The following is a 24,886-nucleotide window of genomic DNA, read 5'->3' as shown; positions in this document are numbered from 1 at the left end:
AGAGTTTCATTATATGTGAATTCTTTGGGAACTAATCAAATTAGCAGAAACTAGGTTAGTTTTGTTTAGCAGTTAAATCATGAAACATTAAAAGAAAGTGTAAGGCACATGAGGAAACATGCACCTGCTGAAACTGAAATAGGTAAAATACCAGATACTTTGCAAATTCAATAAGATATGTTATTTATATATAAAAAAGTTTCTATTGGGCTGGTTGAGAATAAATGTCTTGAAAGGTCAAATAAAGTTATGAGAAAAAAGTAGGCCAATACCAGGAATAAATCTATCAAGTGGCAGAAGTTCACTATTTTCATTGTTCCTGAAAAGCTACCTTCTAGTTTTCACAGATAATTAACCAGAGGAGTAAGAGGAGAACCTCCAGAGTTTAAGCCTACAAGTCAAAGGTGATTATTCAAAGAAAACAAAAAAAACTTGATAGTTTCATTCTGAGCAGAAGTAGTTCTTCCACCAATTCTTTGGGAAATCCATGTGTGTAACGCAGACCAGAGGCAGGATTTCCATGAATTCACATAAATGCTGTCCCAAAGATAATTGGTTCCGTTATGTATGATGATACCTCTCAAAGAACAGAGAGTGGAGTCATTCTGCCATGGGGCCTAAGTGCTTCCAGGTATGTCTGAATTAAACTCCTTTCCCTCTTGGTCATTGCCCAAAAGGCCAATTTTTTTTCTATTATCCAATACTCTATGGAACCCATCCTTGGACTGCCAAAAAAACCTGACAAGACTCAGCTTTTATGGGCCAACTTGAATCTAAGTCATGCTCAGAGAGGTGGATGATATACTGCCTCTGAGCCTGGCCTTGGCCCCAGATTCTTCTGCTCTTAATGGATTCAAAAAATCAGTTGGCTTACCAAATTGTCTGAAGAATCTGTCTCCCAAGGTTGTCAGAATGTAATCAGCATAACCCATATTTCCTCCAGGGAAGTTAGTCTGCCAGAAGCAGTGGGGTGGGGGGAGGATAGAATGTCTAGAAAGTGGGATCACTAAGAGAAAGATAAGCTCGGGCAATGCCAATCAGGAAAATTATGGTCAAAGTACACCGCATGAGAAAACCTTCCCTGTGCCATCTTTCCAATGAGCTCATTTCAGAATGAGAAGAATGAACATTGCTGGGCTTTAATGATTCAGTCTAAGTCAACGCACATTTATGAAGGGTCTACTGTGTATGTGATCAGGGTAGTTAGGCAGCACAGCGCACAGAGCGCTGGCCCCAGAGTCAGGAAGACTCATTTTCCTGAGTACAAATCTAGCCTCAGATGCTACTAGTGTGACCTTGAGCAAATCACTGAACCCTGCTGGCCTCAGTTGTTTCATCTGTAAAATGAGCTGGAGAAGGAAATGACAAACCACTCCAGTATCTCTGCAAAGAAAACACCCAAATGGGGTAATGAAGAGTCAGACATGACTGAAAAGTGACTGAACAATGGAATATACACTATACTCACCAATGGAAGTACTGTGTGTAAAGCGGGGGAGGGGCAGTATAATGAGCCTTATGCCTAAGGGAAGGAAACAAGCACCTACTACGTGCCAAGTCCTGTGCTCAGCACTTTTTGACAAATATTATCTCATTTGACACTCACAAAAACCCTGCGGATTATTATCCCCATTATACAGTTGAGGAAACTGAGGTAGACAGGGGGTGACTCAGGTTCACACAATTAATAAATGTTTGAGACTGGATTTGAACTCAGGTCTTTATGACTTCAGGTTCAGGACTCTCCACCATACCACCTCAGTGCTTCTAAGGTACTTTGTGTGAAATGGGAGGAGGGGCAGTAAAGTGAAAAGATCATTGGAATTGAAAGCAGGGAACACATGGTCTGTTAATTAACTGGCCAGGGTAGGAAAAAAAGTAAAAATGGTGCCAGGAAGACCTGAAGGCAAATTCAGTCTCAGACATTTACTAGCTTGGGCAAGTCACTTAACCCTGTTTGCCTCAGTTTCCTCATCTGTAAAATGATCTGGAGAAGAAAATGGCAAACTACTCCAGTATCTCTGCCAAGAAAACCCCAAATGGGGTCACAAAGAGTCAGATACAATTGAACAACAACTGACCAACCTTATAAGATAGGATAACTTTTCTAGGTTTCAGTTTCCTCATCTGTAAAAGGGATTAAGCTAGACATTCTGTAACCTCCTTTTCCATGCTCTGGTTCTATGAATAAGTTTTTGCCACCAGACAGCCCTCATGGAAATGGAAGCTGGGTTTGTTTAAAAAAGGTAGCTTCATTGTCCCAGACCACAGACAGAAGGTAAAAGAACTCTTAGCTCTGACTCCAGTTTGATCCACTTAAGCTATCTGAGAACCCCTTTCATTCGGGAGAAGTGGCAAGAGGGATAAACACTGGAGAGACGGATACATCTTTCTCCCTGGACCACATAGCAGCTCTACTGAAGAGGAGACTGATGTTACCAAGAGAGTATAGCTTTTTTTTTTTTAATCTCAACTTGAAATCCCAGAGATATTAATGAACCAAAGATGATTCTACTTTGTTTAAATCAAGAGCGCCGCATCTGTGCAGGGCTTTCAGCTCCCCAAAGAATTGTTCCTCCCTTTTTCTTCACAGTGATGATACTTTTCAAGTAATCAAAATGCAGTGGCCATTCTCATACATACATATGTGTGCACACACACACACACACATAAAAGTGAATTAGATGTAGGAGATAAAATACCTGTTCCGATCTACATGGGGAAGCATTACCACCCAAGATTTCCTCAGGAGCATTTTTTGCTTCTAAGATACCAAATAATTCAGTCTTAGGAAATTTTGAAAGGTATTTTAGAATTCATGATGATTACATCCCTTCTTACCTTGCCTTGCCATTTTTCAGCCACAATTCACATCCTTAAATCAATTCAACAATATTTAGTAAGTATCTACTGGGTGCCAGGCACTGAGATACTGTGCCATGTTCTGGGAATACAAAGACAAAAACTCTTAAGGAGTTGAGATTCAGGGGATCAGAGAATGGGGGGGGGAGGGTCAATACATACACAAAGAAACCAACATAAAATATAGAGTACTTCCTAGGAGACTGGTAGGGAAGTGAAGAGTACTAACAACTGGGGAAATAAGGAAAGGTTCATTGTAGGAGGTGTTACCTGAGATGAGCCTTGAAGGGGAGCTTGAGATAGAGGCAAGGAGAGAAAATATTTCTGGCATAGAGATAGTCCATGAAAAAAAAAAACAACATTGAGGTGGTAGATGGAATGTTGTGAATGGGGAAAAGCAAGTTACACATTGCCTAGAACAAAGAACAAAATTATAGTAATCTGAAATTCATCTTGAAAGCTAAGTAAGGATGAAATTTTCTTCAAAGCTTTAAAAGTCAAACAAGCAAGTTTAAATTTTATCCCAGAGAGTCACAGAAGCTTCTTAAGGAAAAAAATGGCCTGGCAGACCCACTCTTTAGCTGGGTGTAGGCATGTGGGAGAGAGCAGAGGCAGGGGAAAATATCGCTATTAAGGGCCTGAACTAGGATGGCAGCCATGTGAGTGGAAAGGATGGGACGGATGCCAAAGATGTTGTGGAGATAGATTTGGAAACACTTGGCAACTGAATGGATATACTAGGGTAAGAGATAAAGAGACCAAGTACAATAAGTCCATTGAAGAAACACAAATCCACATAAGTGAAATACTTATTTAAAACAATAAATTAAAATGTTTCTAAGGCAGGGTATTAGTGTTCTAAGAATGATTAGAAAAGAGTGACTGACAGAATTCTGTTGATGGCCACATTTGCTCTTTGGTCTTACAAAATGCATAACTTTGGACAGGGCCAATATAAATAGATGCCAAAAGCAACTCGGTTTCTCCTTTTGGAAGACTGAATTCTTGGAGATCTAAATGTTACTGAAAGGGTTATGGCTTAGTGTGAGAAAACCCAAGACTAGACTCTTCAGGAGAATCAATGAATCACACAACCAATGAGTATTTAATGGGCATCTCTATAACACACCTGGCAGAGTCCTCCTGGTCACTGAGGGAAACAAAAGGAAAGCATGAGACATGGTCAAATGATATACCCCAATGGGTAAAGGAATGTCTTCTCAGGAAATGCGGGGGTTTTCAGGGAGAGATAGCCAACCTCTCAGAAAAATACCAACACAGAAATAACAAATCTGAAAATCATTTGTTTCTAACAACAGCAGCCAGGTTTGATGATTATATTCAGGATCAAGGAGGGGAGCCCTACACAGACACATCAGGGAGAGGAAAAAAGCAGGCAATCACAAAAGTCTAATGAACCTCTCTTCAAGTAAGGGGAAAAGGAGAGATTTCCAGCTGAGATGAGGTGACTTGACATAAGGAAACACACTGGTAAAAGAAACAGCAGAGGCCCAGGGATCCTCCTAAATGCTAACCACTGTGACAGAAAGTAAGCAAGGTTTTTTTGTCTGTCCCTTTAGAAAAGAGTGCCAAGTGAGTAGATACAACTCTATAGTTGAGTGGCAAGGATGGTATAGTACTAAGGGGAAGTAATGAGTCGGTACTTTTGCTCTAGAGAGATGCAAGTGCCTGCCATACCAGCTGGTATTGTTAGCAACTTGAGGCATTAATGTAATACAGTGATGCCCTCTGAAAATAGAGTTGATAAAGAATTAACGTGTTCAAAAATAAATTTAATCATCTTCTGACTTTTTTGCATCTCCTTCTTACACAGTGTGTTTTCTCTAAGCTAGAAGGAAAGAATAAAGGAATTAAGACAAATAGATATGTGTCTATATGTATATATGGGTACCTATATACATGTTTGCATACACACATATACACATGTATACAATGTACACGTATGCATACATATACACATGTGCGTACACACATATGTGTTTGTGCGTGTATGTGTGTATACATAGAGATAGAGATATGATTGAGACCCTTAGAAAGGGTTGATAATTCTTTCTAACCTCAGGTAATAATTGCCTGGAGGATTCTTCAATATTTCAACAGATCCATCATTTCACTGCATGACTGGTTGGTTTCTCCACTAATGTAGACTGCAACTTATGTAACAGGTGGCTTTCATGAGTTACTGTGGCCATAATAATTCATATGCCTGTGGTCAGCTTTCTGGTGATAAACCTCTCTAGATTTAACTAGACTGGTCCTCTATCACAGGTCCTTTTAACCTGGCATCCATGAACATGTTTTAAAATTTTTTTAATAACTTTTTCAATATATATTAGTGTCCTTTGTAATTCTATGTATTTTATTTTGTGCATTTTCTAAGAAGGGGTCCATAGACTTTGACAGACTGCCAAAGAGATCTTTGAGTCCACCCCCCAAAAATATTAAGAACCCCCTAACCTAAAGAAAGATATCAGAACTGTCTTATACAAAGCCTTTCTTGGAGGAAGCTAGGTGTTACAGTGGGTCTGGAGTCAGACCACCTCAAACACCTACTAGCTGTGTGACCATGGACAAGTGAGTCACTTAACCTTGGTTTGCCTCCCTTTCCTCATTTGTAAAATGGAGATAATAATAACACCTACCTCCCAGGATTGTTGGAAGGAAGGATCCAATGGGATAATAATTATAAACCACTTAGCACAATGCCTGGCATACAGTAAGTGCTATACAGAGTGCTACTTATTACTAGTATTATTATTACTCTAACTGGAGAAGGTCTAGTAGAGTTTATAATGTAGCCTTTAAAAACCCGAGGGTCATTGCCATGCCAACAAGTAGAACTTGACTGGAGGGATTAGAACATACCACAAATGAACCTCAAAGATAAAAGAGATTTTACTCTGACAAGAAACCGAATTCATTTTTTTCTGTTTGTTTTTTTTTTTTTTAACCAACCCTGTGGTTCCTTAAGATTCTTTCCTAGGAAATTAAACATTTCTTTCTCTAATGAATGAGGCCATACAGAGCAGGACACAAGAAAGACACAGACTCTATCTTACACCTCGGCAAAGCCATTGTTGTCACATGTAGGCAGGCAGAGCAGATCAGCTTGGAGGCAGGAAGGTAGCAGCTGTTGCCAACACGTCTGACAAAAGGCAGTCGTCTCTCTCCCACTCAGAGGCTGCTGGTAAGCAGCTCAGAGAACCGGGATTCTTAACCTGAAGTCTGTGCACCCAGAAACAGTTTTTTTCAGTAACTGTATTTCAATAGAATTAGTTTCTCCTGCAATCCTACATATTTTATTTTATCCTTTTAAAAAACATGATTCTAAGAAAGGGTCCATGGGTTTCACCAGAATGCCAAAGGAATCCCTGATACAGCAAATGTTAGGAGCATCGACTATAGAAACAGAGAAAGCCCAGGCCTCTGGCTTAGTGTTCCCTGACCTGTCCCTTCTACTATGGCTGAGGTAGTGCGTTACAATGGGAAAAACACTAAATTTGGAGTCAGAGGATCTGAATTCAAGTCTCACTTAGTCACTTTGTCACTGTCATTTAGATCAGTGTGACCCTGAGCAAGTCATTTCCCTTCCCTGGGTTCCTCAACTATAAAATGAAGTGGTTCACGACTTCTAAGGTCCCTTCCATCTCTAAGACAAAGGGGAAGTTCGTTGAAATTTTATTGGGAAAGCAGCATAGTTCTGAAAAGTTTGGCTACATAGATGACTTTTCTTGCATATCTATGTTTGTGTTTTCTTGTGTCCTGAATATCCCTGGGGAAAGTCCCATGAATAAAACTGTCCAATAAACTACTTGAGGTCTTATAGACAGAATTCACCAAAGGGCAAAACAGTAATGATTGTAACACAAGGTCAGCAACGACTGCAACCTTGACAGTGACTTTTGGTCCCTCCCCCACCCTCTTTCTTTCTCTGTCTCTGTGTCTTTCTCTCCCTCTCTGTATCTCTGTCCCTCTTGCTCTCTGTCTCTGTGTATGTGTGTCTCTCTCTATCTCTGTCTGTCTGTCTCTCACTCTCTCCTCCCACTTCCTCTCTCTCTCATAGCACTGACTTGTAGTTTGCTATTTCCACATTCTCTACTGCATTCTGTCTATAGAGCTAACAACAACAGCTTATTCGTGGATCTCCTCACTCCTTCATTCAGTCACCAAAGTGATTTTCCTTATATCTAGGTCTAACCATATTACGCCCCCTCACCAACCCTACTCAAAAAACTCCAGTGACCTCATTGCCTCCAGGATCAAAATACAAAATCCTAGCTCCCTTCTTACTACTCTTTTTTTTCTACTCTTCTTACACCTCATGTACACTGGCCTCCTCCTACCACCAAGACACTCCATATATTTTCAATAACTGTATTACAATAGGATTGGTTTTCCTTGCAATCCTACATATTTTATTTCATGCATTTAGAAACATAACTCCAAGAAAGGGTCCATAGGTTTCACCAGAATGCCAAAGGAGTCCCTGATGACAAAATTTATGAACATCAGTTGTAGAAGTAAAGAAAGTCCCCGTGCCTGCAATTCTCTCCCTCTTCTTTTCTGCCCACTGGCTTTCCTGCCTTCCTTTAACTCTCAATTAAAACTTCACTGCCTTCCCTCTCTTAATTATTTCCTATTTACCTGTATATAGCTTATCTATATGTGTTAACCTGCTTAATGTCTCCCCCACTCAATTGTGTGCTCCTTGAGGGCAGACTATCTTTGGGTTTTTGAGGGGGTTTTTGGGGTCTCTCTAGTCCTTAGCACAATTCCTGGTACATAACAAACACTCTATGAATGTTCATTGACTTATCTTCGTTCTATTAGCAGTGACATTTTCCCAAGTGAATGAAATGTATAGCCATTCTTTACTTCCATAATTAATTAAATAATAAATGCTTATTAAGCATCAATTTTATGCCCATGATCTACCTATCTAGTATAATACAAAAGAAATAGAAGACCTAAGTTATTCTCTAGGAAGTAAATTAAATTTATGAAACAATTGTTTAATTCAATGAATTTCTTGGTATGAAAATTCCCTCTATCAGTGCAGGTCACAAGTCACCCACGCATGGCCTCTTCTCCTATGTGATTTTTTTTGTCTATGTCTCCCTAAGTCACGAAGGATTCCCATCCAATATACTGGTTAGTTATTTTAAATACCTCATGGATATGACTGCAACACTCAAACTGTGCATCTGTTGTTATGTCTCATTGTCACTACATGAGCTCTTACCTCTTTTTCTGGTAATGTATGTCCTGGGTGATGCTTTTATGACTCTTTTTTCCCTCTCACAAATCATGATTGCTGCAACCTCCTAACATCCATGACCAGTCTCTTTATTGCCCTTGGCTTATCTGCAATACCTAATCACTTGGGTTCATAATGTTTTGTAACTTGTCACCAAAACTCACCATCTAGGAGAATACTGGTAGCAAAAAGAAAGATTTTTGCAGCTGAAGATCACTGAAAAGTATTGCATAATTTCCCAAATCCAATCCTGTCTTATTTTCTCCTCCTGTGCAATTCTGATCTGACTGCCCAATTAGAATATCTGAGATTCATGTATTGATGGACCAAGACAACAGCTTACCCAACATTACTGCATGGAATAATCTGGGTGATATTCATACTTCATCCACTTGATTTTTCCTGTGTGGATGATTAAGTCACTCCCTTTGGAATGATGGTGAATCTCACTGAGAAGACCCTCGTGTTGTGGGGATCAGTTCAATCACCAGAATATGATCTATGAACATCAGCATCTAGAGTATCTCTTCTGCTTGTATCTTCTATAGCACGTCCTCTATGACACTGAGCTGACATCTCTTTGTTTGGCCTTTCACTTGAAGGTGATGATCAGAGAGGCTTATTTCTGCAGCTATGCGATCATAACTGCTTGATGGAGGAGACTTTAGGAATGCAGAATTCTCTGCCAAATCAACTGTTTTGGGAGAGTCAACAAAAATTAGAGCCAGCAGGATCATATATTCTGTAGACCTCTCCATCAATTAGATAACTGTGAAGATGTGGCATGCCATAAAAATCACTCGCAAAAAGCCTGATTGCTCTCTTCTAACATTTTCAACAAGGGTACCTAAATTTATAAAGATGATGAGAGAAGAGACAGAAATGAAAAAAGTAGGCAGGCAGGTTAGTAACTGCTAACATCTTCTGGTTGCCTTTTTTTTTTTTTTCAGTTGAGGCAAAGGAGGGGAAGGAATAAACATTTGTAGAGTGCCTACTAGGAGCTATACACTGTGCTAAGCACTTTACAAATATCTCATTTGGAAGGAACGAAACAAACATTTACACAGAGCTTCTTATGTGCTGGGCACTGCACTAAACACTTTGCAAATATTATCTCGCTTGATCTTTACAACAACCCTGGCAGATAGGTACTGCTATTATCCCCCTTTTCAGTTGAGGTAACCGAGGCAAACAGGTTAAGGGAATTGCCCAGGATCACACGGCTGGTGAGTGTCTGAGGCCAGATCTGAACTCAGGATCTCCTGACTCCAGGTCTGGGGCTCTATCCACTGCAGTCCCTAGCTACCTCATAATTTGTAATAATTATACTCATGCTCATTTGTAAAATGTTATCAGGAAGATAAAAGATTATTAGCTTCATTGCTTTATAAAAATGTAAAATTAAATCAAGTTGAAAATGAACTTGAAGCTGTACAGAATACTATATGTGGAATCATATTTGGCTGATAAGTCAGTTTGTTTTACTTAAATGTTTTTTTTCCTTTTATTTGGTTAAAAAGTCAGTTTGTTTTGCTTAAATGTTTTTCTTTTTTGACAAGGGAAATTTCTACCTAAGGGACTGGCTATTGGAAACAACAGTGCTGTTTTAAGAAAAAAATCAACAAAACATTTTAAAAGAAAATAAAATGAATTTCGGTGTGTCAGCCAAGTTACTCAAATAAACCCATGAACAATTATAGATGAATATGAGAGGATAACAAATAGACACGAAATTGAACAGGTCTGTCATCATTTCTATGGTTCTCTGTTTTGATCAGCAATGATAATGGAAGGACCTAGTTGCACTCTGCCATGGAAATACTCGGTATACTACACAACAAAGTACAAATGGCACTCAAGAAGATGAAATCAAGGGAAAAAAAACCCAGCTGTATCCAGTCAGATACAAACAAACAGAAAATAATCTGAGCTGGAAGTTTCATAATCTTAAAGTCAATTGGAGAACGATTTTTGAAATATCTTAAAGAGGGTAGATTCTAAAGGAAGGGAAGTCTCCAAAGGAAGATTATAAATCAATGGACACGTTCACATGAAATAGAGAGGTGAATGCTAATGTATATGTATATATATAATATAAATACACACATACATGTGTGTATGTATATGTATGTATACGTATATATTTGTGTGTATATATAGAGAGACTATATATAGATGATGCATATACAACAGTTTAAAGAAAGGAGAGGCCTGGATGGACCAAAAAAGTAAGGAAAAGACCAGTCACAAAGGAAACAGAACCTGAAGTGGGCTTTTAATAAAAGGTAGGATTTGCCTATTTGGGGATAAGGGAGACAAGCATTGTAGTCAGAAAGAAGAGCATGAATCACAGAATTTCAGAGTTATAAGTTACCTCAGAGATCATTTTGAGCCCCTATCTTTTACAAATGAAGGAAACTGAGGTACAGAAGGCTTTTTTAACAAGGTACCAAGGTCGACTGGGAAATAAGATATACGGGCACTGGGGTATGGAGATCCATCTTGCCCTACCAGAAAGTCAGAGGGAGGATGAGGGAGGACATAGGAGACAGCAGATTGGGGAAGGTGGTATATAGTGAGATCGCTGTTTTGGGGTGGTGGGTAGGGGAAAGACAGGGAGAAAATTTGTAACTCAAAATTTTGTGGAAATGAATGATGTAAACTAAAAATAAACATAAAATTTAATTTAAAAAATTTAAAAATAAAAAAAAATTATAGAAAAGTTACCAAGGTTGGAATTATTATTGCTCTCATTGCTAATGAGAACAGTTCACCATAGAAATGATGACAGATCTGTTCAATTTCATGTCCACTTGTTATCCTCCTATTTTCATCTATTAGCTACTCATAAGATAACGCCCATTGTTTGGTATGTATTGTGCACCCTCCCTCCACTAAAGCCCTACAACAGGTGACCTTTGATTTTGAAGACCTTCCCAGAGAAGTGCAGTGTCTGGGAGGATCTACAAAGCTAGAAGGGCTTATAGCATGTACTTGGCAATTGTTGTTGAGCCTTCATTTTCAAAGAAGACCAATGACATCACAGCATAATGTCTTGACTTGTGGTGAAATGAATTTAAGAGAGACAAAGTTGTCAATCTCACTGTCTCTTCCAGAGTCATCAAAGTCCAGGGGCAAAACAAAAGTCAGAATAACTTGACATCTGTCATCCAAGAATCAGCCTAGCAAAACTCAGAATCTCAGTCAAGAGCTTGACCTGGTGATGAAGTGTTTTTGTTTTTATTTTTGTTTTTTTATCCATAGTACTTCCGAAAATTATTATAAATGGGTTGCTATCTGCATTGGCAGAGATGGCACCCATCAGTAAAGTCACAGATCTTGTGAGGTATTAATGAAGTTAGGACAGTGAGAGGTGAGCCTCATTAGAGTAAAAGACCATGTGACTCAAAAGATAGAATGGAGGAAGATCCAGGTTAGCTCTGAAAGCCTAGCAGAGGAGTTTGTGATAGGCAGTAGGGAGCCATCGCAGATTCTTGAGCAGGGTCATGTGATGATAAAAGGGATATTTTTTAAAAGACTAACTTGGGGAGACTGCAAGATCAACTGAAAGGAAGAGAACCTAGAGCCAAGGAGAACATGCAGGAGACTTGCAGTAACCAGGGGATGAGAAGAAAGGCACCTAAACAAGGGTATGGGCAGGTGGAACAGAGAGCAAATGGTGAATCGAAGACCCTTTAAGGGGAGAAACAAGAACTGGTGACAGATTAGATTAAAGCGAGAAAGAGTCAAAATTAAGTATAATGAGCCTGAGAGACTAGAATAAGAGAACCACAGAAATGAATCTAAGGAAAACTGTGAAATAGAAATGTGTACTTAATATCTCCCAACTCTTCATCCCTTGCTCCTTCCCCTCTCTCTTTTCTCTCCCTATCCTAACTCACCAACCTCTCTCCCTCCAGGTAGCTTCCTACTGTCTACCCTCTTTCCTAAAGCAAACAATCTACTCTAAGAAAGGAATCTGACAAATTTAGTCACATTGAGATGGAAATTCCTTTTTTTTTTTTTTAAAGCAATCGGGGTTAAGTAACTTGCTCAAGGTTACACGGCCAGGTGTTTCTGGGTGGGTGCTAAGTGCCTGAGCCCGGGATTCGATCCCCGGGTCATCCCGACACTGGAGCTGGTGCTCTTACTCGCTGTGCTACCTGGCCACCCCTGGAAATTACTTATTAAAAAATTAAAATGTTTTTTCTTCCCATGCTATTTGCATTTTAACATGGGACAATAATAATAATAATAATAATAATAAAAACTAACATTTATGTAGTGCTTGATCCTCACTACAATCTTGTGAAGTAAGTACAAGTATTATTAACCCTATTTTACAAATGAAGACAGTAAACAAAGATGGAAAATATCATGAAACTATGTTGATTGACTCAATCATAAATTTATGTTATACCTCAAATGGGTTCTGACTACAGCAAGGCAATTTTTTACACCTCCCTAATGGAATAGCACTAACACTCATCATAATAATACCAACATTTTTGGAATAATACTAAATGTTTTCATTCCTCCTCAAGCCTTCCATGCCGCACCTAACCCTGCTCCCCCTTACCTATTCCTCATATTTCTCTGAGAAATTTAGGCCATTCAACAAGACTTCCCCTTGTCTCCTCCTCATCTCGCATTACTCAGATGCCATTTATCACTATGTCCTTCACCCCTATTTCTCACAAAGAGATCACAGCTTCTTGTCAAGGTAAACCCCTCAGCAAGTATCCTTGATCCCATTCCCTCTTGTCTTCACCAACAGATTGCTCCTACCTCATTCTCGTCCTCACTCATTCTCTTACTTTCAACCTCTCCATATCCATTACTTACACCCATATTTTCCACATCTTAATAAAACAACAATCGATCCTACCATCCCTTCTATAATCCTGCATCTCTTCTCTTCTAAACTCTTTGAGAAAGCCATCAACCCTTGCTGCCTCTGCTTCCTCTCTTCCCAATTTTAAATTCTCTATAGCCGGGCTTCCAACTTAATTATTCAATCGAAATTGACATCTACCAAATGACCAGTGGTCTCTAAATTGCCAAATCTAATGGCCATTTCTCATTCGTCATTGTTTTTTACTTCTCTACAACACTGCTGACCACCCTTTTCTCTAAGATACTCTCTCCTCACTAGTTTTTGATGACACTACTCTGTCCTGGTTCTCTTCCTAGATATCTGACTGCTCCATCTCAATCTCCTCTCCTGGATTTTCATTCAGGTCATCATACTAACCTTGAACCTTTTCTCTTCTCCCTCTCTACTATCTGTCTTGGTGATCTCAACAGCTCTCCTGGGTTGATATCAGCCCTGTGCTGATGATCCTTAGATCAGTACATATAATTTTTGTTTAGCAGGAAATCTTACCCCAGTAAAACAATTACATAGACAAGTGCATGTTTCTATTACTCATGATACTAGCTAGTCCTATTGGCAAAAAAATGATCCATTTCAGAAGGAAAGCCATGGGGGGAGAGAGGGTAGGAAGGGAGAAGGAAGAGTAAGAAAACTATTGTATAATTTTATTTTGGAATAGTTCTGTTGTGCTTAAATGTATTCTTAAATGTTTGGGGAAAATAGAAAAGCCTCTCAAAGAAACAAATCTCTGTCAGGTATATGTTATAAAGTATAGAACTCTAGAAATAAGAGTTTTAAAAATAAATTTTTATTGTTTTCTTCTGGGTTGTTTTTTTTTTTTTACAACAACAAAATTTCCTTTTATCCCTTCCCCTGCCCCCTCTCAGAGAGCTATCCCACATGACAAATGAGATTTCTAAAGAAAAGAAAAAGAGAAAAAATATCAGCAAAACTGATCAATACATCAAAAAATTCTGAAAATGTGTGCAGTGTATGACACTCATGGAGATCCCTCCTCTGCAAAAGAGTAGGGTGAGGATTTTTTTCATACAGAGATTAGCTTTTCTATAACTCTTTCCAAGATTAGACAGACATTGGTAAGGTAGAAAGGGTAGATAAGGGAGGCCAGAGCTTGGTTACTAAGGGAACTGACTTCAAATTGGAAAAAGAGAGTTGTGGGATTCTCTCTCTCTCTCTCTCTCTCTCTCTCTCTCTCTCTCTCTCTCTCTCTCTCTCTCTCTTCCTCTCTCTCTCTCTCTCTCTCTCTTCCTCTCTCTCTCTCCCCCTCTCTTTCTCTCCTTTCTCCCTTCCCTTCTGACTCTCTCCCTCTTTCTCCCTTACCCTCTGTGTCTCCTTCTCTCTCTCCCTCCTTCCTCCCTTCTCTCCTCCCCCTTTCTCTCTTTCTTCCTCTCCATATAATTCCCCCATCCCTTTTTCTCTCTTCCTTTTTCTCCTTTGTCAGGAAAGGAAGAGCGAGCCAAATCGTGAAGCCGAGGAAGCAGCATGCAGCAGGAGGGAGTAGTTTAACAAGATGCAGGCACAGATACATTCTCAGCTAGAGTAATTAGAAAAAGCCAGAATTAAAAGCTTGTGGGGTCTGAAACAAGGCAAAAAGTCCAGCCAGCAACCTTACACACTGCCACTCAAAAGCCCCAAAGCAGAACTGCTAAAGCAGGCGTAATCAGAAAGTTTCTGATTCCAGGAAGAGAGTCAGCATGAGTTCTGCTTCAGGACTGAATTGTCAACCCAGGATTACATTATTCAGTGGTTGATCTAATTAAGTTTAATTCAAAATATATTAAGAGCCTATTGTGTTCAGAGCTGTGCTCGACACTGGGGGAAATACAAAATTTATCTGCCTTCAAGGGGCCTATCGCCTAGTAGGGGAATAGTGCAAAAATACATATGTCTATAATATTCACTATTACTATTATACAATCAGCACATTAGAGAGCTGAAACAAAATTCCAAGTGAAACAGGGAGGGAGAGGACTCATTACTGACTAGAGGGAGCAGGGACAGCTTCCTGGAGCAGATGGCACTGGAGTTGGGTCTTAAAAATGATTAGAAATTCAATAGGCAAAAAAGAAGAGGGAGATAGTCATAGACTCAAGTAACAGCATGAGCAAAGGCATATGTAAGTGAGTATTCAGGAACTAAAGGATAGCCTAGTTTGGCGGAATGTAGAATGCTTGGGAGAGAAAAATATGAGGCATAGCTCAAAAGGTAGATAGAGTGACAAAAAGATTATGGAAGCTTTGAATACCAAGCAACACTTAGAACTTAACTTAGTGGGTTACAGGGAACCAATGAAGATTTTTAAGCAAAAGGACGACATGATCAGATCTTTATCTAACTTACATCACCATCTAACATTGAAGACCTGTCTAGCATTGCTCAATTTGTGCCACAGGAATTAGCTGGCTCACATGTAACCTATTAAGGCCTTGTACTTGTGTTACATTTGGATCAGGCTATGTAGGAAGAGTCAATGACTAAGTTCTAGCAGATTCTGTTGTCATTGGTTGTAGTAGACCACGGGCTCCCTGAGCTGCCTGTGTTGTGATATTAACTTCTCAGATCTGGCCCACCCCATCTGTAGGGAGACTGAGGTATTCACCTTTGTGGTAAGCAGGACAAAGGTTGTCCCCAGATGTTCACTTCTTTACTGTCCTATCTCAGAGAAGAGTTGGTCTGTCTATCTATCTATCTATCTATCTATCTAGCCATCTATCTATCCATCTTCCTTCCTTCCTTTTTCTCCTTTCTTTCTTTCTTTCTTTTTCTTTCTTTCTTTCTTTCTTTCTTTCTTTCTTTCTTTCTTTCTTTCTTTCTTTCTTTCTTTCTTTCTTTCTTTCTTTCTTTCTTTCTTTCTCCTTCCTTCCTTCCTTTCTTCCTTCCTTCCTTTCTATTTATATCTACCACACCTCAGATATTTGAGGACTAGGGGCATGTTGCTCTTTTGGGGGGTTTAGCATAAAAACCATCTTCCCTTGTTGCTTCAAAGAGAAGGGGGCAGTTATCTTACTCTCTACTAGCTTTGCTCCCTCTCATCTGTGCATTATTACAGAAAAGGTAACCATGGATAACAAGAAAATATATTAATCAAAACAAGTAATAAAATAGTCATTGGGAGCAGTATATAGGTTATATGATGAAACACACAAGAGTTAGCCATATGTGTGAATGAGATTGCCAAGACCAAGAGTACACGGAGAGAAAAGAAGAGCCAATTAGATACACTTTGTGAACACTAATATTATGGGGTTGGGAAGTTTGAAGAATTAAGGAAGGAGACAGAGGAGAGGTTAAATAGTAGGACGAACAGGAATGTATGTTGTCTTAAAGATCAATAAAAAAGATAATGTTCAGAAGAAGAGGATGGTCCACATTGTATAAAACTTCAGACAAATAAATAAGAATAGGGATTGAAAAAAGGACTTTGGATTGAGTGATTAGGATTCATTCAGCACCATTAAGATAATAGTTTCTATAGAGCAGCAGGGGCAAAAGCCAGATTGCAAAAGTTTGAGAGGAGGGGCTATGAGGAAGGAAAGATGTCAGGTGTAGGCACCTTTTAAAGAAATTATTTTTTTTTCCTCGCTTACATGTAAAAACAATTTTTAACATTCTTTTTTTAAATTTTGAGTTCCAAATTCCTTCTTTCTGTTCTTCCCCTCCCTCCTGCTTGAAAGGCAAGCAATCTGATATAAATTATATGTGTGTAGTCAAGCAAAACATATTTCCATATTATAGGTACCTTTTTTTAAAAAAGAATAAAGCTATGAAGAGAAAGGAAGGAAACAGGAGATGCATGGAGTAGCAGAGTCAAGGGAATAATGTTTATGATTAAGGAAACCTGAGGATATATGTAGGCAGATAGGAAGGAAGCAGGAGAGAGGAAGAAATTGAAGATGCATAAGAGAAGAGATAACTGCTGAAGCAAGGTCTTAGAGGAGGTAAGAGGGAATTGGATCAAGGGTATAAGAAAAGAGGCTAGCATTTACTAGGTAAGGGAAGGTGGAGGGGTACATTCAAAAGTGAAGGTAATATGAAAACAGAAAGCATCAATTAAAAACTTTACATAAAATTTTAAAAGAGATTAATCAGTGAACAATAAGAATTTCTTTACATGTCTGACCAGAGGGAAGAAAGAGAAAGTGGGTCATAGGGTCATAGGATTGCAGATTTATAGCTGGAAGAGACTTTAGAGTCCATTGGGCCTAATCCCATCATTTTATGGATGAGGAAACTCAAACCCAAGAGGTTAAGTAATTTGCTCTAGGTCACATAGCTATCAAGTATCCAGAGCGGTATTCAAACTCAGGGCCTCCTGACTCCAAGTCTAGTAATCTGGTTTCCTAAGTAATGAATGATATGGAGAATGACTTTTGACAATACTGAAATTTTGATGAATGGCTTCAATGTTCTGCCATCAAAGTGGCTGAAGCAGGCACTGTGGAGCACTTAGAGCTTGGTCAGATATAGAAGATGCCAAGGTCATCCACTACATCTCAAGCCATCACCTTTTGCCCTTTGCCCAAGTCAAGACTTTTGTCTTGCCACTGGACTTTGATGACTCTGGAAGAGAGAGTGAGGCTGACGACTTTGTGCAACTGTGCCTCACTTAAATCCAATTCACACACAAGTCAAGACAGTACTCGTTCATGATGTCATTAATCCTTTTTAAAAAAAATGATGGATGTACAACAGCAACAACAACAATTTTCTCAGTGGAGTAGGATACTTGTCATCTGCCTTGTGTGGGAAATAGGAGTGCAATTATCTAGTGGAAGAAATTATTCAGCACACATTAGCATTTTATGTTTAATTTTATTCCATATAATATTGCTTTCTGATACCTAGTACTTATTGAATAATCAAATTAATCTATTATTTTAATGAGTGGTTATGTTAATATTCAAAAGTGAATATACAAGTGGATCATAAATTCTTATTTTTACTCATTTATCTATGCTAGGGGTAAGTCTTACACAGCTCATACCATGTACCACAACAAACATTACAATAAAAGCTACAAAGCAAGTATTGTGCTAGGAGGGATTAACTAGATTCTTGAAGAGGGGTCCTTGTATCTAAGCTGATTTACTTGATGGTGGACAACCCAGGAGGGAAGATAATAAGTTTCAGTTTTGGACATATGGTTTTTAAGGAGGAGCATATACTGGCAATTCTAATTGTGGAAAATTCCTCTAGTAGATCAAATAGTAGGTGCTTCAAATATTTGGACCAGTATGAATTAGATGAACTGCATAGATGAATTATAGAATGTAAATTCCTTGAAGACAGGAATTGTTTCATTATCTTGGTAGCCCTAGCACAGAACCTTGAACATAGTAGGTACATATTACTGTTATCTCTTCCATATCACAGGCATCTGGAGCCTAGGGGTTAGGGGCACAGTGCCCCCGCAATCTGTAAAAGCCATGTAAATTTTCCCCCACCCTTCATACCATCTGAATTATTGTGGTATTAAAAGATAAAACATGTTGATGTTATACAATACTGTACATATATTTTATGCATTTCTGAGTCTCTAAACTTTTTCTGTGTTGTCTATTGGCCTTCCCATGTCCTCTGCAGCTTCCATAAAACTCCCCCCAAATTCCCATTTAATTTCTTATGCCAACCTGTGATATATCTAAACCATGATAGGGAAAGTTGCGATATAGAAAGTATTGTACATGTTTGTTGAATGGAATGGAATTCACTTTACTAAGGGCAGCTATATCTCCAGGACATTTTCTTTTCATGCAGAAAACTATGTGTTATGTAGAGTTTAAAACAGCTCTACCTGAAAATGGCAGTTCCTTGAGGTTTCTTCCAATTTTTATTCTTAACCTACCAATGTGTGATGAATACTTTGAATTTGAAAATATTCATATAAAGGAAAGGTTCTTAATCTGTAGTCTGTGAACTTAAAAAAAAAGATTTTGATAACTCTTTCAATATAGTTGTTTTCCTTTATAACCCTATGTATTTTATTTATGCATTTTAAAACATTTTGAGGAGTCCATAGGCTTCCACAGAAGTCATAGAACACACAACAAAGTTAAGAATCCCTGCTATAAATATTTGCGCCATGATTATGATGAATGACATATACACCTCCCAGCACATATGTCCATTAAGCCAATCCATTTTTTAAATGAAAGCTTAAAAAAGGCTAAATTCATTAAGTTGATAATTCTTTGCAATGATACACCAAATTCTCCAATATTCAGATGGCAGGCAGGGAACTGTGAAGTTTCTGCAGGAATTCTCCATTTGCTGATATGCATGGCTGTGGAAGAATGCGATCCTCTCTACAAGTAAAGTGGCTAAAGAAGGATTTTGTTGATGGTGTTCCTCTGTAGTGTATGGGGGCATTGCTGCTGCCTTCAAAGTGGGAATAGCAATCAGTGAGAAATAAAGTCTGTTGGGTTTTGAAATGCCAGGTTCTCTGGTTCTACACAAACTAATGACTCCCAACTCATATTGTGCTGCATTTTGAAGATGACCTAAGATGTTTTCTTTTGGGGGGTAGAATAACTTGAGATTCTTCATACACATGAAGATTTTTGAAAGTTGTCTGGGAGAAAGAATAATCACCTATGATGGCTCATTCCTAAGCACAAATAATAAACAAAATTAAAAAGCAAATGCTAAAGAAAGACAGCTAACCTATTGATGAAATTTTTGCTATGGGATTGTTAATTTCCAAAAAGCACACAACCCCAGATAAAACTAGAGTATATTATTTAGAAAAAAATGGAAAGTAAAATTCCATCTAGGACATGAGCTACTAGTAAGCCACGCTCTGTCATTTATGCCAACATCTGGTAAGTGTTTTCAACAGGAAAACAAATATTTCCCATCCTGCTCCAACAACTTACTCTGAGCACTGTTAGACACATGATAGATTCTACTTTGACCTGGACTGTGGTTAGATAATGCTTTGATCCAGCCTGTGGTTTGTGGAGCTCTTTTTCAGTGACCAAAATTAATTTACATAAATATTTAATTAAAATATTTCAAGAAATAGCACCCTTTTGGATGTGTATGGGTTTGAAAATGGGTGCCAAACTTCTAACATTATATCCAAGCCAATGGGCATCTGCCATGCTATTTTATTCTACATCTGCTGCTGGTTAGCAAAAATTCCATTCACAGCTGTCCAGATGAACCAAGTATCCAATTACCATTTTTTTTTTCAGTGACAGGACTCGGCTTAGGACAAAATTTTTAAATGATAATAACACAAGCACGAGGGAAGTTTTATTCTTGTTCTAGCTTAAATCATTACCCTAGGAATACTTTAATGCTTCTATCCAAATTAGAAGCATGTACATACTTCACAATATGCTTCTCCTGAAACACTTTAGTTCAAAGAATTCCAGTTAATTATGTACATTTATTTTCTTGATGAAAGCTCTGGTCTTTTCTATTCTATTTTTCATTAGTTCTTTTAGCCCATGACTGCCACAACTTACTTACCATTGATGGAAATTGGAGAGATTCATATCCCTTCAACAAAGAAAGTTTCCATTTTAAATTTGAAGTCTTGAGATTGCAGGGGGAAAAAAACACCACAAAATCTCAGAATCAAAAGAGCCCATAGAAGCTGTTTCCTCCAGCCTTTAATGCAATAAGAATTCTATCCACGTCATTCCCAGTAAGTGGTCATCCAGCCTTTTCCTGAAGACCTCAAATCCTTGCTGCCTCACCCTGCCTTCCTGCTTAGATTTCTGCCATCAACCTGAACCTCCCTGTCTGTGAGGTCTGCACCGAAGACACACAATTTTTCCAATACAAACTAACCTCCCTTGGTATGGTCCCTTGTTTTCTCTTTATGAATACCCATCAAATCTCTTTGGCCTAACCAGACCCTCACCCCTCAGCTCACCTCTCCTGTTCCATCTCCCAATGAGTAAATGTCTATATTTCTTGCCTTCCAATAATTCTTCAATACCTTCAATAGACAATAGGGACCATATCATATATTTGTCCATAATCCCTGCAGTGCTTAGCAAAGACCTAGATTTAGAATAATTATTTAGCAAATACTTGTTGAATAAAGACACACAGCAAGCACCTCCAAATTTCCATTTTTCTTACTTCTTGCATCTAACTTTATATGCCCATGGGGGTAACATGGCTCAGTCTAGAAACTCAGATGGATACCTCTAAACTCCAACTATATCATCAAATGAATTAACTGAAATAAACCAATCCATTATCCTGAGCTCTGCTCTTTTTCTACATCTATAAAATGGAGCAAATATTGCCAACATCTCTCACAAGACGAATGGGAAGAAAAAATAATTGAGTTGAGTAGCTATTTTGGGGGGTTGTTTTTGTTTGCTTTTTGGAGGGGCAGCTGAGGTTAAGTGACTTGCCCAAGGTGACATGCCTAAGTGTTAAGTGTCTGAGGCCAGATTTGAAGTCAGGTCCTCCTGACTGCAGGGCTGGTGCTCTATTCACTGTGCCACCTAGCTGCCCCTGATAGCTGTCATTTCTATAAATTTCATTTTCTTTATAGACATAAAGAGAAGCATCACCTTAAAACTTTTCTTTGTGAGATATGATTGGTCTTCTTCTTAAAGGGGTGGACTTGTAAAAATAATGATCAGAGAATTATAAATCTAAGTGAGTCACTAGGGCATTATGCTTGCTTCCTTCAATCTGCTGTACATTCAGACTCTTCCACTGATTGACTTCTAATTTTCGACTGGAACCAAATAATTTTGTGATTGCTGCTTTGTATACTGTTGGGCACCCTTCCTTCTCACCTTTATTTTTCTTTTATTACTTCCCTTGAAATTCTCAGTCTTTGGTTCTTTCATATGAATTTTGATATTATTTTTTCTAGCTCTATAAAGTTATTCTTTGGTATGGCATGAACTTGGGGTTAGTATTGCCAGGTAGTATTGCTCTTTTTATTATATTGGCACAGCCCATTTTGGTCATCATTTCTGTACAAACTATTTTGTAGTTTCATTCCTATAGTTTTTGTGTATACTTTGGTAGGTAGAATCCCAAATATTTTCTGCATTCTGTAGTTATTTTGAATGGAATTCTCTATCTCTTGATATTGATTTTTGTTAGTAATATGTAGAAAGGTTGATGAATTGTGTAGTTTTTTGCTGAAATTATTTTTATTAGTTTTTTAGTTGACTTTATAAGTAGATCATCATATCATATGCAGAAAATAATACTTTTGCTTCTTCTTCCTATTCTTATTCCATCAATGTATTTTTCTTATGTTAGTACTATATGTAACATTTCTATAGCCATCAACTAGGAGTGGTGAAAATACATGTCCTAGCATTACCTTTTATATTATTAGAAAGGTCTATAGCAGAGGCTTTCAAACTTATTTGACTTACTGCTCCCTTAAAAAAAAAATTGCTCAGCACCCCCTTTGGAAATCTACTTTCTTTAACCTTTAATATTTTTTAAATCCTTTTTTAATGACACATCTTAAATTTAATAATTTGTTGTAAATTTGTGGGGTTTTTCCTGCATTGAAATTTTGATGACACAATGTTGTGTCATGCAAATGTATGGTATCCTATTGTAAATAAGCTAGGTGGCACAGTGAATAGAGGACTGTCCCTGGAGTCAGGAGGGCCTGAATTCAAATCTGGCCCCGGACACTTAGCACTTACTAGTGGTGTGACCTTGGGCAAGTCACTTAACTCCAATTGCCCTCCCAAAAAAAAAATCCACTGCTATCCAGTCAGCTCGCTGCTATTCCCATGGGTCCCATGAGACAGATGAAGAGTTTGATGCTCACTGGGTAACATACTTCAGCAAACCAGATCTTGACACCTGGGAATTATGAAAAGGAACGAATATATCGGTTGGCAACGACCTGGTTCCAGAACCCAAAATCATTGATGATGCTTTGAGGGCATTCAGACAGTCAGATGATTTTGTTAGTGCAGTTCGCATTCTAGAGCTTGTAATGGACAAAGTAGGACCTCATAAGGAAATCTACCCATGTATTATCCAGGAGCTTAGACCAACTTTACATGAATTGGGAATCTCTACTCCAGAGGAACTGTGCCTGGACAAAGCTTAAACTCTTGTGGATGAGCTTCCTAAGGATTTATTGGTAATGCTACTTGATTATACACATTTACCTGGAAATGCTGATGATAAAATATTATTTGAACATATTTTTCTTTATTGAGTCCCAGTCTATATAATATTTACTTGGACCTTAATAAAAGGGAAACCATTTGAACTTAATTGAAGCAATTGCTACCTGTGATGACATAAAAAATTTTATCGTTGTTGTTCAAAAATATATATATATCATATATTCTATGTAACCTTTAAACAAAATGTAGTTTCCCAGTTTATCTTTTTTAAATCACATATATTTTTTCTGTTTCTTTGTCTGTGACCATGATGGCTACTGCTTTTTTTGAGATTGCTTAAAATAGGGGTTCTTAACCTGGTGTTCACAGTACCCTTAGTGGTCTGTGGATAGATTTCAATGGGTTGGTGAATCTGGATGGAGGAAAAAAATTACATCTTTATTTTCACTGACCTCTAACTGAAATTTAGTATTTCCTTTTATAATTTGATGACATTATTCTGAGAAGGTCCTATAGGCTTCTCCAGACTGCAGAGGTGTCCATGACAACAAAGCTAAGAAACCTTGGCTTATAGTATAATAAAAAAAATTTCTAGGCCTTTATTTTAATTTTGTGTGAATCCGTGTATATCAGGTGCATTTCTTGTCAGTGACATGTTGATCCTGTTTTCTAATCCATTCTTGTCCCCCCTCCTGCATTTTTGAATGAGTTCATTGCATTCTTAGTCATTATTATGATTAATTCTGTACCTTCCTTCATCCTATAATCTTACCTTCCTCTTTTTTTCTTCTCCTCATTTTTATAAAGAGGAGAGTCAGAGAGGAGTGTGTTGAACATTTCTAATCTATAATTAATCCCACAGCTCCTCTTCCTCATCATAACTGCTAATGCTTTCTTTCCTTTTAAGTCACTTCCCCTTTATGACTTACCATTAGAAGTTGAAATTAATTTTCCTTATAACTATTTTTTTTTGCTTTGCTCACTCTCCTAACCTCCCCTTACCTGCTCTTCTTGTCATCGTTGTTTTTTCTGTTGAATTTAATGCATTTCTGCACTAAACTAGGGTTTAGCTAGATGGGGTAGTGGATGGACTACCAGACCTGCAGTCAGGAAGATACCTCTTCCTGAATTCAAACCCAGCCTCAGACACTTTACTAGCTGTATGATCCTGGGCAAGTCACTTAACCTGGTTTGCCTCAGTTTCCTCAAATGTAAAATTAGATGGAAATGGCAAACCACTCCAGTATCTTTGCCAAGAAAACCCCAAATGGAGTCACAATGAGCTGGATAAGACTGAACAAGAAAAATATCAAGCTCTGTATATATTCAACCCTCCCTTGGTCAGTTCAACTGACCACCCCCCACTCACTCTACCTCTTCCTCCAAGTTTGTATTGTTTCATCTGTTCTTCTTCCTTTATTCCTTAGTGCGTTTCTTTTTCTTTCTTTTCTCAGGGTCATCCAACCATAACAAAGTCAATCCCAGGCCCCCTCTTCTATTTAAGATTTTCTATGAACCTTGAGGACATTATGGTTTCAAAGGGACACTTGTTTCTTCTCCCTCTATTAGAATATAAGCAATTCATTACATAATCCCTTCTAATTATATTAATATATTTACTTTTCTATATTTTTTCTCACTCAGGTTTACATTTCAGAGATTCTATTCTGATCTAGTCATTTCATTAGTAATGATTAGAAGTCTTCTATTTTATTTAAAATCCATTTTTCCCTGTAGGAAATAATAAATGGTTATACTAGA

The 24,886-nt window shown here is 38.1% G+C and overlaps 1 pseudogene; it reads left to right on the top strand.

Moving 5' to 3' along the window:
- The first annotated feature begins 563 nt into the window (after positions 1-563).
- On the top strand, positions 564-23,288 carry LOC138145815 (cytochrome c oxidase subunit 5A, mitochondrial pseudogene; annotated as a pseudogene).
- Positions 23,289-24,886: the final 1,598 nt, after the last annotated feature.

This window comes from Petaurus breviceps, unplaced genomic scaffold (assembly GCF_028583685.1).
Source record: "Petaurus breviceps papuanus isolate PSGF00001 unplaced genomic scaffold, PetGlider_PUasm1.0 90750, whole genome shotgun sequence".
Lineage (NCBI taxonomy): Eukaryota > Metazoa > Chordata > Mammalia > Diprotodontia > Petauridae > Petaurus > Petaurus breviceps.
The sequence above is the reverse complement of the archived record's forward strand: the minus strand, read 5'-3'. Positions and strand labels throughout refer to the sequence as shown.